The sequence below is a fragment of the Lissotriton helveticus genome, chromosome 3_1 (assembly GCF_964261635.1).
Source record: "Lissotriton helveticus chromosome 3_1, aLisHel1.1, whole genome shotgun sequence".
Lineage (NCBI taxonomy): Eukaryota > Metazoa > Chordata > Amphibia > Caudata > Salamandridae > Lissotriton > Lissotriton helveticus.
Genome location: NC_136061.1, coordinates 1866103319 through 1866117431, shown reverse-complemented (window position 1 = coordinate 1866117431; position 14113 = coordinate 1866103319). Strand labels below are relative to the sequence as shown.

The window sequence follows — 14113 nt, the reverse complement described above, 5'->3', positions numbered from 1 at the left end:
GGGCAGGCACATCAGACGCTCCACAGGAGGTGGAGCCAGCATTATGTGGACAGGGGCAGCCAGGAGTACCTTGATGACAGTGCTTCGCCCTTCCTGGGCCAGGTGCCGGCTGAGTCATCAGTCGCTCCCCAGGGGGTGGAGCCAGCATTGTGGTGGCCGAGCACAGCCCTATTAAGAGTCCAGGGGCACTCCTACCTCCCACTAAGGTGTAATCCTTGCATTCACCACCTGTCATCCCCCAGCCCTGTCCCTCACACAACCCAGACAGTCAGATACACATACTAGCAGAGGCGGGCTGAAATGGTTAGGCAAGCAAATGCTAACTTTCTAAAAGTAGCATTTGCAAACACAGGATATTAAAATAAACTTTACTAAAAGAAGTATTTTATTATTCTGAGTTCAGGCATACTAAACTTTATTTTCTACCATGTTCCCTGAGCCCGCTGGGATTATAGAGTGTAATAATTCCAGCAGCCTATCTGGCCTAAAGGGAACAGGTAGCCTTACAATAGTGAAAAACGAATTTGGCAGTAATTCACTATTAGGACATGCCACACTCATCAGAGCATGTCCTACCTTACACTTACAATGCACCCTGCCCGTGGGCCTACCATAGGGGTGACTAATATGAAGTTAAGGGAAGGTTTAGGGGCTGGCAAGTGTGTGCACTTGCCCAGCCAGCATGACAGTACCAGACTGCACGCAGGTTCTGCAATGGCAGACCCTAGACACATTTAAAAGGCTGCTTCTGTGGGTGGCGCAACCAGCGCTGCAGGCCCACTAGCAGCATTGGCATTTACAAGCCCTGGCACTCCTGGTGCACTTTACTGGGGACTGACAGTAAATCCAATGAACCAATCAGGAATATCAATCGCAGTTACACTTTACATAGGGAGCACTTGCACTGCGGCACGGGTTGGCCGTGGCGCAGTGCCCTGAGCAGCGGACACCAGCAAAAACATCTGAGGCACATCAGCAAAAAGTGGAAGGGAAACTCACGCCAAGGTGCCAGGTCTAACAGTGTTTATGTGTTATGTTTAGGGACTACTTGTTTAATTTTATAGTGATATTGTGTCACAAAGGCGCCTAGAACGGCACATGGTTTTATGTTTTTTTTTATTGACCGTGGCGCCAGCTTCATGGGCCATCATGCAAATTAGTTAAATATGCACGGGTGCCGTGCTTTATATTTTAGCACGGCGCCGGCTTTCATCATTATTATTTCATTACTGTTATCGGGAGCCGCACTTTAAGTTTTAGCACGGTACCCGCTTTTATATTTTTCTCAAATTGGATACTATTGATTTTTCACCTCCTTTGTGCTTGCGAACCCAGCCCTCTGACTCCCGGTTCTGATACCGGGGCCTGGTGTGTCAGTTTGGTTACAAGGATCTCAGTTCGGGCCCCAGTTGTCAAACCTGTGGACTATACCAACACCACGGATCCCCAGACCGTTGGATCTTTCAACACGTCGGACCCTCCCAACACCTCAGACCCTCCCCCATCCTTGGATCTCCTGGGAAACTATTGGATTACCCCGATCTGGCCTCGGATTTCCCAAAGAGTCAGATACTCGGGCCTTGATGAGACTGTCGCTGCCATAGTGTGGGAAGGAGATCTGGCTTTCCCTCCATTATCATCATTAACCTCTAGCTGAACAACTTTCCCCCAACAAAGGAATCCGCCCCCTTCTCACTCCCCCTACTGCCAGCAAGAAAGCTCCCTTTCCCCTACCCCCATAATGCATCACTTACACTCTTGATGTCTACCATGGAGGCTTCTTTTTACCCATGAACCCCTCACCCCATTACAGCGAGTCTCTCCCCAAAGAATCCCAGACTGCGCATCATGCCGCAGACCCCCCCCCTCTCTGTCGTACATCATAGGCGCTGGAACCATATTCATACTATAGACTGGACTGTCATAATTCTTTAAACCTCAAATAGTAACCCAGAGATTGCAGAGCTTAGAAACCCTTAGCATGAGGGTGCATGGGCACACCTGACTCAAGCTCCTACTATTATCAGAGATTAAAAAATAGTCCTGCAATCTTTGGTGTCTGTGGTTTAAAGAGGGCCAGCCTGTGTGTATGTTGTGAGGCAGCGGGTGGGTCTTGCAGCGGGGTTTATGGTACAGGAGTAGCGGCATCCGTGGGAGTGGAAATGTTACTAGCTCCTGGAAATGATTACATGCAGTGCCTTTAAAGGAGAGCTCCATGTACTCATTAACGCTGTTTTTCCCGGACTGGGTTTTCCTGTGTCTCCGTGATGCATTCTGGATGTTGTAGTCTTGGTTTACCTACACTAAATTTTCAACAATACTTTGTGTAGCAATGAATCACAAGTAAAAGGCCCGCACAAGACGCATGGGACCTGTGATGAACATGGCGTGAGTTAGGTGGTCACCCAAGGTGAGGGACTGTGATGGTACCAGGTGGGTGTAAAGTAGTTTGGTAATCTGCAGACTACCCACACCCACCTGCAATGCACAACTGTAAACCCCACACACTTTTGCTATGCATCACAACTCAATACAGCCCACCGTGCCGCCAAGAACCTACCATCATTAGTCCACATCTACCATTATAGGCCGCTCTTCATATGCTTCATCTGTCATTGTGGACCACTTGCCGTAACCTGCTCAGACACCACAACCCCTCATCTTGCTATTGAAAGCAAAGCACAGTGCCCCAAATCTTTAGTTTTCATATTGTACAAAGGTCAAAGGACTTCATATTTACGTGTGCTCTATTAGTTTTTTATGCGTCCACTCCACTGCAAACCAAAACACATAGCTAAAAACAATTGTCATTTAAAACGCTAATAGCTCTAACTAGCAAATGAAAGACCTACGGCAATGCAAATGCTTGTTTTTAGTTTAAATTTAACTTTCGGATAGTTATGCTTTCTAAACAATTGCCTTGGATACACTGTTGATCTACGATGCATATATTTTACAAATTCTGCAAATAATTGTGTATTTCTGAATGCATAGGATCAGCGTGAAGTACTAGCTCACAGGAGATAAACAATATATATATATTTGTATAACATATATATATATGGGCTACAGTTTTACAGTTGAGCAAGAAACATTATGAATTTTCAAAATAGCAGCGGTGACAGTTTATTTTATTCAGATCTAAAACTTAACTTTTTACCTTAAAGGTGTGTCGTTAAAAGAGGGCCGATTTAACATCTGGAAGCAAAAGTGGTGTATCCTGCAAAACAACAGATTTTAAAGGATTTAGAAATAACACCGCTGAGCACAATTTAAAAAAATTGCAACAAAGAAATTACGTTTCTAGATAAAGGGACATTTCCATTCAATGAATGCACCTATAAATGCGAGATTCTGTTAGTTGCATTAAAGAGTGAGGAGATAATACATTGACAGAGGTGTAATTAGCCAAAGGGATACTAACAAGCTTCCACAAAGACAAGATTTACGGTTTCAGTAAAAAGGTTTGTGTACCAAATGTTTCAAGGCATCGATTATACAACTTTTACATTCCTATCAAGAACATATCCGAGAACTGTTGAATACTATATACTTTCCAGAAGGAATATTTACTTAACACAATTCCAGGTAGGGTATTCTGGGACGCCACACCCAGTGCATGGTTGAGCATCCACAAGACCAGGAATGCTCTGATATCTCCAATTTGGTAGATACCCAGAGGGGAGTTTCGTTACCTAGCTGAAGCATTAGTCATAAAGGGTAGTGGTGGAACTTGAGAATTCAGTGTATGTCAAGCAACCACAGCACAGAAACCACCCTCCTCGGCGCTACAGACGACATCAGCTCCCTCTTGGACAGAGGTGAGACAGTAGCCCTCATCCTCCTCGACCTCACAGCGGCCTTCGACACAGTCTCTCACTGTACCCTAACATTCAGACTTCACGACGCAGGGATCCGGGACAAGGCCCTCGACTGGATCTGCTCTTTCCTCTCCGGCACAATGCAGCGGGTCAGACTCCTGCCCTTCCTCTCTGACCCTACACCGATCACCTGCGGAGTCCCTCAAGGATCCTCCTTCAGTCCCACACGTACATACATGGCTCCGCTCGCCCCCATCGGCAGAACCCATGGACTCAACATTGTTTCATAGGCAGATGACACCCAACTCATTCTCTCCCTCTCCAACGAACCCAACGCAGCCAAATAAAACTTTCAAGAAGGCATGAAAGCAGTCGCCAAATGGATAAAGAGCAGCTGTCTACAACTCAAAATGGAGAAAACAGAAGCACTCATTATGGGCCCACACCCCAATGCTTGGAACGACACCTGGTGGGCCCACTGCCCTCGAAAACCCGCCCACCCCCACGGACCATGCACGCAACCTCGGAATCATCCTGGACTCCAGATTCAAAATGAACCGCCAGATCAACTCGCATCCTACTGCTTCCACACCCTCCACCTCCTACGCAAGACCTTCAACTGGATCTCCCTTGAACACAGACAAACCGTCACTCACACCCTCGTCACCAGCATACTTGACTACGGCAATGCACTCTACGCCGGAATCAACAAAAACCTCACAGCAAGTTTCAAAACATCCATAATGCCGCCGCAAGACTAATCCTCAACCTCCCACGACACTGCCATATCTCCCAGCACCTGCGCAGACTCCACTGGCTCCCCATCAATGCAAGAATCATCTTCAAGCAGAAATACGGGGCTTTGGAGGTTGGGACAATATATCCACCGTAGGGGATATTATGGATACGTGTAAACTCAAATGTTTTGATACCCTTCATCTGGACTTTGCACTACAGACCTTCCAGTTTCTCAGATATGCTCAAATCAGGCACGCATGGCAAGCAGAGAATGTGATACCCCACTGCCGGACTAAGCACCAATGGAGGGGAGACTGCTCTAGGAGCACATTCCTACCAAGGAAATGTCACTTACATACCGGACCCTCAATAATAATGCCCCGGATAGACTGGGGAAGGGGTATGATCTACCTGGGAGGGGAACTTGGGCACACTTGAAACCATAGACTGGGAGGCAGCCTTAATGCACCCTAGGGAGGAGGCAATTAAATCTTCCCTTGCCTCATTCCATACAAAATGCTCCATAGAGCTTATTATGACTGAGCCAGATTACATAAACTAGGACGAGTAAGTAGCCCACCTGTCAGAGATGTGGACATGAGGAGGGCAACTTTTACCAAAACATTTGGGACTGCACTATAATACAGGCCAATTGGGAGAGGGTATTGCAGGAATTGAGTAAAATATTGGAGGTTGATATACCCCCCGACCCTAAAATTATACTGATGAGAATCCAGGGCGACGTAGACCTGAGCCGGCTGCAAATAATCTTTACTGCATTAGCACTGGTGGTGGCGAAGAGGGAAGTAGCAAGAATGCGGGGGCCGTCATTGCACCACTACTCCGAGAGTGGAGAGCCGGGATGGACAAGTACATGGCAGCAGAAAGGGTCACCTATAAGGCGAGGGGATGCCAGAAGAAATTTCAAAGGGTTTGTGGTAAATGGAGGAAATATTATGCGTTTGATGTCACAGTGGGTCCCAGAAGGATGTTCCTCTCGGGCTCAATGACCAGCAATGGGCCCTTGGCGCCTAAAGGACAGGGAAACCCCCATGGAACCACGATACAACTGTGTAGGTTTTGCAATAATGACTTTTCAAATGGCCCGCCGTGGCTACAAAGGTGTACTATCTACTAATGTACGACGCTGCATGACTATACCTGATTTTGTTAGGGTTTGTTTTAGTTTTTTAAAAAGCATAATCATTTTTTTTTAAAGAATCACCTTCAGATTCTCACACACGCATACAAAGCCCTCCACAACACCGGACCAGCATACCTTAAAAGCCGACTCAAATTCCACACACCCCAAAGGACCCTACAATCAGCCCAGCATTCCCACACCATTATCCCCCGCACCAGGAAGTCCAGATCGGGAGCCCGTTTTGTCTTTCCTCGCGGCCAGAGCCTGGAACGCCCTCCTGCTCCACCTCAGACAGACGACATCACTCCCCATCTTCACAAGGGACCTGAAAACATGGCTCTTCGATAGACCTCCTCCCTGATGGACAGGACCCTGCGCCTCCCCCCCAGCGCCTTGAGACCCTTACGGGTGAGTAGTCGTTCTTAACAAACCCATGATTGATTGATTGAAGCTTGGGCATCTTGTTTTATGAAACAAACACACGTTTTGCGTAGCCAAGCCTTATAGCAAACCCTTCCCAAGATCGTGGTCTAGCCAGAGGTTGTTATTCGAGGGTTCCAATCTAAGATAGTTTAGAGCCTTCTTTCTGTGATGTCAAAACATATATAAGCAGCGCTTTAAATGAGTTGGTACTATCTGGTACGGGGTACCAGCACTTCTTTTATTTGAAAGGGAGAATACTTCGGAATACTGCAGCAATACTTTTCAATTGGAGAGTACCTGCTTTCTCAGGAGCAAAGAGGTACTCTAAATGTGAGTACCTTCACTTCTATGTTTCCATTTAAACTACTGTATATAAAGGAGGCAATTACAAGAGAAGGATGCATGTGGTGCAATACATTCATTCTCCCTATTCTCGGAATTTTCTTTACCCCCTTGCAACTATTTTTGCCACAGAGTTTTGCTTCTAGCAGTTGGCTCTCCTTCTGTTCAACGCTTGGAATTCTTGGTTGGCTCTTTTCTCCTTCTCGATATCACGGAGAGTTTGGTGCCTTGCTGGTTGATTAAGGAGGTTTTTTCCTGCTTTGTGGGCTCTTCCTAACTGGGACACTCTTAATGATACAATTTATACCATTTTACCCCTTTCACGTATACTATTGTGTGCAAACAAAAAAGAGCACAAAAGACCATCTCATCATCAAGTCCTTGACAGATGCGCCACCAATGATTCCTTGAGTATAGTATTGCCATGGATCCTTGTCAGGATCTAGCACAAGAGTTCCAACAGTTAGGCCATGAGAATTCAGCAGTAAAGCAGTAAAGCAGACCATTGGGGTCACAGTCTACTGACATTCCAGTAGTCCCTTCAAGTCCCCAGTGTTTTTATAGGGAATCAGTGAAGGTAAGAGAAGTTTTGTATTCTCTTATGGCACCTTTATTTTGTCACAAGGCACAGTATGGTCATGACCAAGTCAAAGCTGTATTATATCAGCACTGACATGAGTAACTCCATTAGTACCACATTCTGATTATTACAGTCTTATTAGCTTTTAAGATGTCTGAATGTCCTGACTGGGAGTATTCAGCTGAGAAAGCACTATGTGATATTCAAAGATATGGAATGGATGTATTGACTTATGTGACTCGTTTTCATCAATGAGCAGCTGAAATTACCTGGGGTGAAAAAACACACAGCACTCTTTCAATGTGTTGTGAAAGAAGAAATAAAGGACAAATTGATTTTTTTCACATCGCCCTTTCTTCATTTTCTGAACCTATCATCGGTCTCGTGTTGTTGATTGAACGCAAATTACAGGAGACAAAGAAAGGAAGGAAGTCCAGAGAAGGTATTCAATCAATCAAATACACTTTATTCGGTTTCTGCATAACACTATAAAACTATTCTAAAACATACATAGTGTAAAATAAGAATTAATACATTGCATTTGTACAAGAATCACATAAATAACATCTCACTTAAAAATCTTCTGCAATATATAAAAGTATATTATAAGATGCATATGCTATAAATCATCAAAAGAAAAGACAAAAAAGAAAACAAACACAAGGTCCCTTGCTAAACTGTATGTGTCACCATGATAACGAATAAGGCACTATACCATCATTTAAAAGCCACTATCAATTAATCGAAACAGGCTCTAAGCTTCACTGCTGATTTCAAAAAGTTAAGAACAAATAGGGTAGTATCACCAGACAACAATTGTAAATAAATAAAAGCTGGTCGCACCTGTTTAAAATCCAACCTTTTTAAAATAGGGATGATAAAAGCTTCCCGAGGCATCACATAATACTTGCAAAACATTAAAAAAATGAAGCATGCCCGGTGGAGACTCACTGTCGCAGCCACAGTACTCTAAGATCTGACCTGGAAGAGATCAAAGCGAAACCTGGTCAGTAAGAAACGTTCATAGGTAATAAAGGGCCCTAGGAGATATGGCCCAGTCGATTGCACAGTTTTCAGAATAATACGTTTACTGGCACTTGGTTTCCTCAAATCGCACACTTCCCTATCTAGTCTCCTCTGATTACAAAAAGTCTCCTGCACCTAACCCAGGTCTTTCTTGGTTACTAAGTCTAGGTTAGTAAATAAATCAACTCTGCCCAGTCTTTCAAGACAACTCTTTATAATAATAATAATAATCCTGAGCTTATAGAGCGCCTGGTTACACTTAGCCAGTGTGTCCCCGCGCTGTGCCGCTGAGGAACCCATCCTGGCCTGTTCCTGTGAGGTGCCCACTCCTGGGCACCCCAAGGTGAAGCCAGGCATCCTAGCGTTAGGGCCGGTGTGGAGATTAAGCAAGCTATTGCCCAGAGTTGCAGAGTGGGACCCATGATTAGAGTAGCCACGCTTCTCCACTATGTGGTCAAACCACGGAATGTAATGGGCATAGTCAAGGGACGATCCTTCATTCAGCCAGATCATCAACCATAATGTTAAGGGACGAAGAGCCAACAGGTCGGAAAGATAGGACACCCCCAGTTCTTTGTGTACCACCATATTAGACGTTCACTGGGGCACACCTAAAAGACGTTTCAAGAAAATATTCTCAGCCACTTGTAACTCGTCCATGTCAACATGACCCCAGACTTCGCTACCATAGAAAGCTTTGGTGACACATTTAGCCTGATATAAATGCAGGAGTGCCGCAATCGGTCTCCTACCTAATCTTGAGGCAAAAGTGAGAACCACCGTATTTGCTCGCACTAGGTCTCCACTCTTTCTCTGTTTTAGTGGTCCTCATTTCATTTTATCATCTATCGGGAACCCTAGATATGAAAAACATCTGTGCGGGGAACCTGAGCAGACCCAACCATAAATCGATAAAGCATTCTGGGGAGAGGTCCCATCTGCATCATGTAGGATTTGAAATGATTTATTGACAAGTCCAAATCCACCATAAAAGAGGAAAAGAAGTTAAGCAATAATTGCAACCCTTTAGTGGTCCTGGACATGAGGACCACATCATCCGCGTATAATAAAACTGGAAGGACAAGCCAACCCACCTGAGGGTATCTATCTTAGTCTCCAATAGCACTTTTTCCAATTTGTTAATATACAAATTGAACAAAAAAGGGGCTAAAATGCACCCTTGTCGTACTCCTCTTTTTATTGAGAACTGGAGGGAGACCCTAAGGTCTTGAGAAAATCTAGCCCCAGCCTTTGTGGCTCTATGGAGGTCCTCCAAGAAATAAACAATATCGCCATCCACCCCGATGGCCACATGGTCTGCCAAAGCTTAGCTCTGTTCACGGGATCAACCACGGATGACAGATCCATGAAGGCCAAATAGATGGTACCAGGGCGGGCAACCATGTATTTATTCAGAGTCATAAATAAGTTAAGGCACTGGACTACGGTAAACTGCCCCGGATCGAACCTGTACTGGACGTCAGTTAGAATATTGTCATCCTTTGACCTGCTAGTCAGTCTATCTAGAAGAACTCGGCCCACCACCTTAACCACAGAGTCCAACAACAATACTGGTTATATGATGAATGTGGCCCACGATTCAGGGGGACCTGTTTTTACGGCTGCATTGATAACTGCTGTGAGGATGGGTGCCCAGAAGTTTGGGTCAGATTTGTAAAGATCCGACGAAATACCGGGCTTTGTTATTTGACAACCCAACAATACCTTTCTTAACCTCGTCTACCTCAAAGACTAGTGCTGAGTTCCCTGCTTCACGACCAGAGAAACTATTTATATCAGGGGGACACTAGAACATAGCTTCAAAATGAAGCACCCAATCCTCCTCAGTAATGTGAGGACCACCCGCATTTCCTGCATCTTCATTCAGAAAGGGACTGTTTATTATACTCCAGAACCTAGAGCTATTCTTCAGAGTGCTAACCTCAATTATCTCCCTCCAAGTTGACTCCTTTAACATTGCCTAACGTCTGGCCAATTCTGTGTTATACTCCCTTCGACAGGTTCTAACTAGAGAGATATCTCTTGGGCTCTTACATAATGCTCCCTACAATTTCCTGACTGCCATGGACTCTCTGTCGGGCTTTCTGTGGGCAACACAGATATCTTACACTCTATTGCTAGGGAAACATAAATTACAAGACCACTCCACGGTCTTCCTAAAGTCGCAGGAGTAGCCGGGCCACAAAAGGCCTTGTTGCCCTCCAGGGGGAAACTATTCCCTGTCACCCATGTTTCTTGCAAACAGATCAAATTGAACTGTTTTATAAATAAAATCCATGAGGGGTCAAGAGCTTATTAGCTAAACCAGCAACATTACATGATATAAATTTGCAGTTTATGCTGCCCGAAGTCCTGTTGCCTTGCTGACAAATATCCTGTTGAGTATCTGGAGGCCCCGTTTCCACAGAAAAAGTCCCACTAAGTCAATCACAAGAGTCCAGAGCGGCCAAAGGTGCAAAACGATTTGTTAACTCCATTAGAGATGTTACAAACTGCTGCCGGTCTTGTAATGTCCATTGAGTATGGTTCAAGTTTAAATTTGTAAGCCAGGAGGGAGGGTGAGAAGACTTTTACCTTCCAATCGGGGCCCCACTGTTATGAATCCTATTATTCTAACCAAAGGGATTGGGCTTATAAAAGAATCCAAGAGAGAGGGCCATAATAGACGTCTGGGGACCAAAAAGGGCATCAGTCGGGGCTGTGGCCAGAATACTTTCTGCAACATGAGGCCTGTTGAAATTGATAATGACTCAGTCTCCCTTTCAGGTCTTATAGGATCTACCTACCTAATTGATCCTTCGCACCATCTTGATGTTTTTTTCCACCCTTATACTTAAAGCAGTATTACAGGACAGCCAATGTAAGACTTTAATCTTCAGTTGGAAATAGTTTTCCTTCACATCCGGGGAAAGAGATGGCACATTCCCCAGGAGCACAACATATGGCGTTGATTCCGGTGGGAGATGTATATCAGCTAGATTCCGATCGAGATCCCCGACTCTAACGTGAGATGTTTCTCCCGCTCTATGGCTCTCAGGGATGGTTTATCCATTGTGAGCTCCCTTCCCGTGGCTAAACTTAAGCCAGAACTTGAGTCCATGTGATTCTGTGAGGAAGGCGGGGACAACGGGGACCGCGGGTTCTGTTGGCGGTTGATTGCAAAACTCATGGGTCGTTTGGAGGAGGTGATGGATGCTTCCTGGTGTTTAAATGTAAAGCAGCCAAACTAGGTCCCTCGGTTACCAGGTCGCCTGTCGGGGTCCTTGATTCCATATTAAATTCCTATCCCCTCGAAGAAATGCAATATTTGAGATCAGAAAGTCCCTTTCCTATAGAAGTGAGGCGTTGGGTTAATGAAAAAAAATTTGAACCCAATACGGCTTTTATTGAGTCCTGAAAGGATTCTAGTATGCTTACCATATCAGCCTTTGTAAATGCTTGACCATTTGGTAACGTCTGACAATTCCCCTCAGCTCTCAGACTTTTGACCTGTCCCCCCGACATTTGGCACTTTCTTTTCATGCCTAATCCTTGAGTGGCCATTCTCCTCCACCTGTTCTCCCTTGCGTGTCAAATCCAGTAGTTATTGATTGCTTATAGGGGGTGCCGACCACCTGCTTCTGAATAAGGGATACTTCAGCTCCCTAGTATTGGTGATCGCAATAGAGGGTGAAAGAGGTAAGATTTGACCAGCCATACAGCTGTCTAAACCCTCTACTTCTTGTACTCCGGGGCTCTTTGATGGACCAACAACATTATCAGGGATCGTGAGTGTCCTAGCTGGATTAGGAAGAGGGTGGTTAACAGGGGACCGCAAGAGATGCCCAACTACTAGCTCCATCTCTTTGTCAAGCACTACTGCTGCCCTCTGTAGGAAGAAATCCATAGTCACTAATCTGCCTGTTGCAACCCTTCCATAATCCGTAGTGAAAGACTGATACGCACTTTGCGTTAGTCAGCTGTGGGCTTGCAATGAGGTATAACTAAATGCGTACTCCTGATTGGTGAGTGAAAATCCACAGGGGACTGCTAGCACGGTGACATGAGGTAAAACAGAAAGTAAAAGCCTAACTTGCCTTGGGACCAACTCACAGAGTTTACAAAGTTCACATAGTTAATATGTCACCTGGACACTGTGACCCTACAACCAACGACAAGAATATATTTAGAAATGCCAATAGTGTAACATGTGGGAACGCTGCCCTCCCTACCTGCTCCACCAAAGATGTAATAAATGGCCCAGTGGCAGAGTCCACTGCAAACTACCGCCTCGAGATGCGCCAGATAAACTTTTGCAGAGAGGGGTTAATGGAAACAGAGACCAAGAGGATAGGCCCAGCCGGGCCTCTTCCGGTCTCAGACGGGCGCCAATGGGCCTGTCCTTGGACCGGGATTGGCCAGGGTGAGTCCCCCGCCACAGGAGGACAACTGTGCTTTTCAGCACACAGCATGGGAAAATCCACCTCCTCCTTCGCTCAGATTTCTGGGACAAAGGGTCCCTTGTCGCGAGGGCCCCCACAGCAGACAAAATCAGGGCAACAGCGTTTTTGCTCCACTTCAGCAGGTATGTTAATTTCTGCATTGTTTCATTGTCTGGTCGATCAGGGGTTTCAGAAAATCAGGTGTCTCAATATCAAGAACTTTGCAAGTAGGAGCTACGAGGTGTCCTTTGTCTGAAAGTGAAGAGGCACCCCAGCGTACGGTGTCTATACTGTGTTGAAGCTGCATATACAATTCATGCCTTTGTTAAACTGTCTCGGAGGAATGCCTTAAGTCTCCAGTCATCTCCTGCGAAACAGAAGTACATTGGCTTTCTAAGATTCATCTTCAATGAATAATGCCGATAATCATAAGTCCCTTCTACTGATTGCTACGAGAACAGAAGGAAAGGTTGTCAATACGTCTACATGGTTGGATAGTGTTGGATAGTGATGCTCGTGGAATGTTCATTGATTACAACTGGCTCACTAAAAATAACAGTCGTGAAACAGACAGCAAGACTACTGAAGTGATTTGAACTATTGATAGATCACCATTATTTTCAGGTAGGATAGGACCTCCTAACTCGGACCATCATAATGATCTCCACTGCAATTCTAGTTTGAGGGTCAAACCAAAGTGTTTCTTTTTTACATTATTGTCTCTCCTACATGCATCATTATTTTTGGAATTCCTTGGCTGAAGAGGCATTGGCCATATGTCAACAGATCTACTCGACCACTATCTTTGTCATCAGTTTTGTCAGGATCACTTTTATGTCTCAGGAAGTTATTGGTCACCAAGTGTTGAGATAAGGAGTCAACATCTAATTTAATAGTGGCTAACCTTTCTTAAGTACCACGGCAGTACCATTTTTTTCTCAAGGTTTTTTTTTTCCCAGGCCTAAAGTTCACTCACTTCCTCCTCATAGGGACTACGATAGGGACTCCGATAGTACCATATCAATTGAGCCTGACACTGCTGTTCCTTTTGGTTGTATTTAACTAAGAAAGAGAAGGATATACTGAAAGCTTTTTTACAATAAAATTCGCAGAATGGTTTACTTGTACTATCTTCTTCACATTCTGCTGTGCTATATTATTGTAACAATAAAAAGCCTAAGCTCTCCAGGTCTGTATTTAATGTAGAGACTTAAAATCACATCACGATCAAAGATAGATATACTTTGCCTCTTACAAAAAACACTTTATAGTCAGTCCATGAAGCACAAGTCTTTGCTCAACTTGAATGCTTATTACATGTTGGGAGTACATAAAGGAGATGTGTGGGAAATGGCTTTATGCGCACCGTTTGAGCATTTTAATTAATGTGTAATGCTATTTGGGTTGTGCAATGCTCCTGCATTATTAAGCACTTAATGTATTCAATATTCTCTGATTTCTTGAATCAATTTAAATTGCTTTAATTGGATGATAGTCTAATATTCCCACACACTTTTGAGGAACAAGAAGAACATGCAAGTTTATGGTGGAGAACAGACCCCTCTGAAAGAGCAGCTGAGACAGTTCCTTTAGAACA

The 14113-nt window shown here is 44.7% G+C and overlaps 1 protein-coding gene across 2 annotated transcripts in view; it reads right to left on the bottom strand.

Annotated features, from left to right (window-relative positions):
* Positions 1-14113, bottom strand: part of LRRC56 (leucine rich repeat containing 56) — a 650173-nt gene that overhangs the window by 573729 nt on the left and 62331 nt on the right. For both annotated transcript variants that reach the window (XM_078682840.1, XM_078682841.1), the window contains one exon: positions 3161-3220. The gene's annotated coding sequence lies outside the window, so the exon portion shown is untranslated. The remainder of the gene's footprint in view (positions 1-3160; positions 3221-14113) is intronic.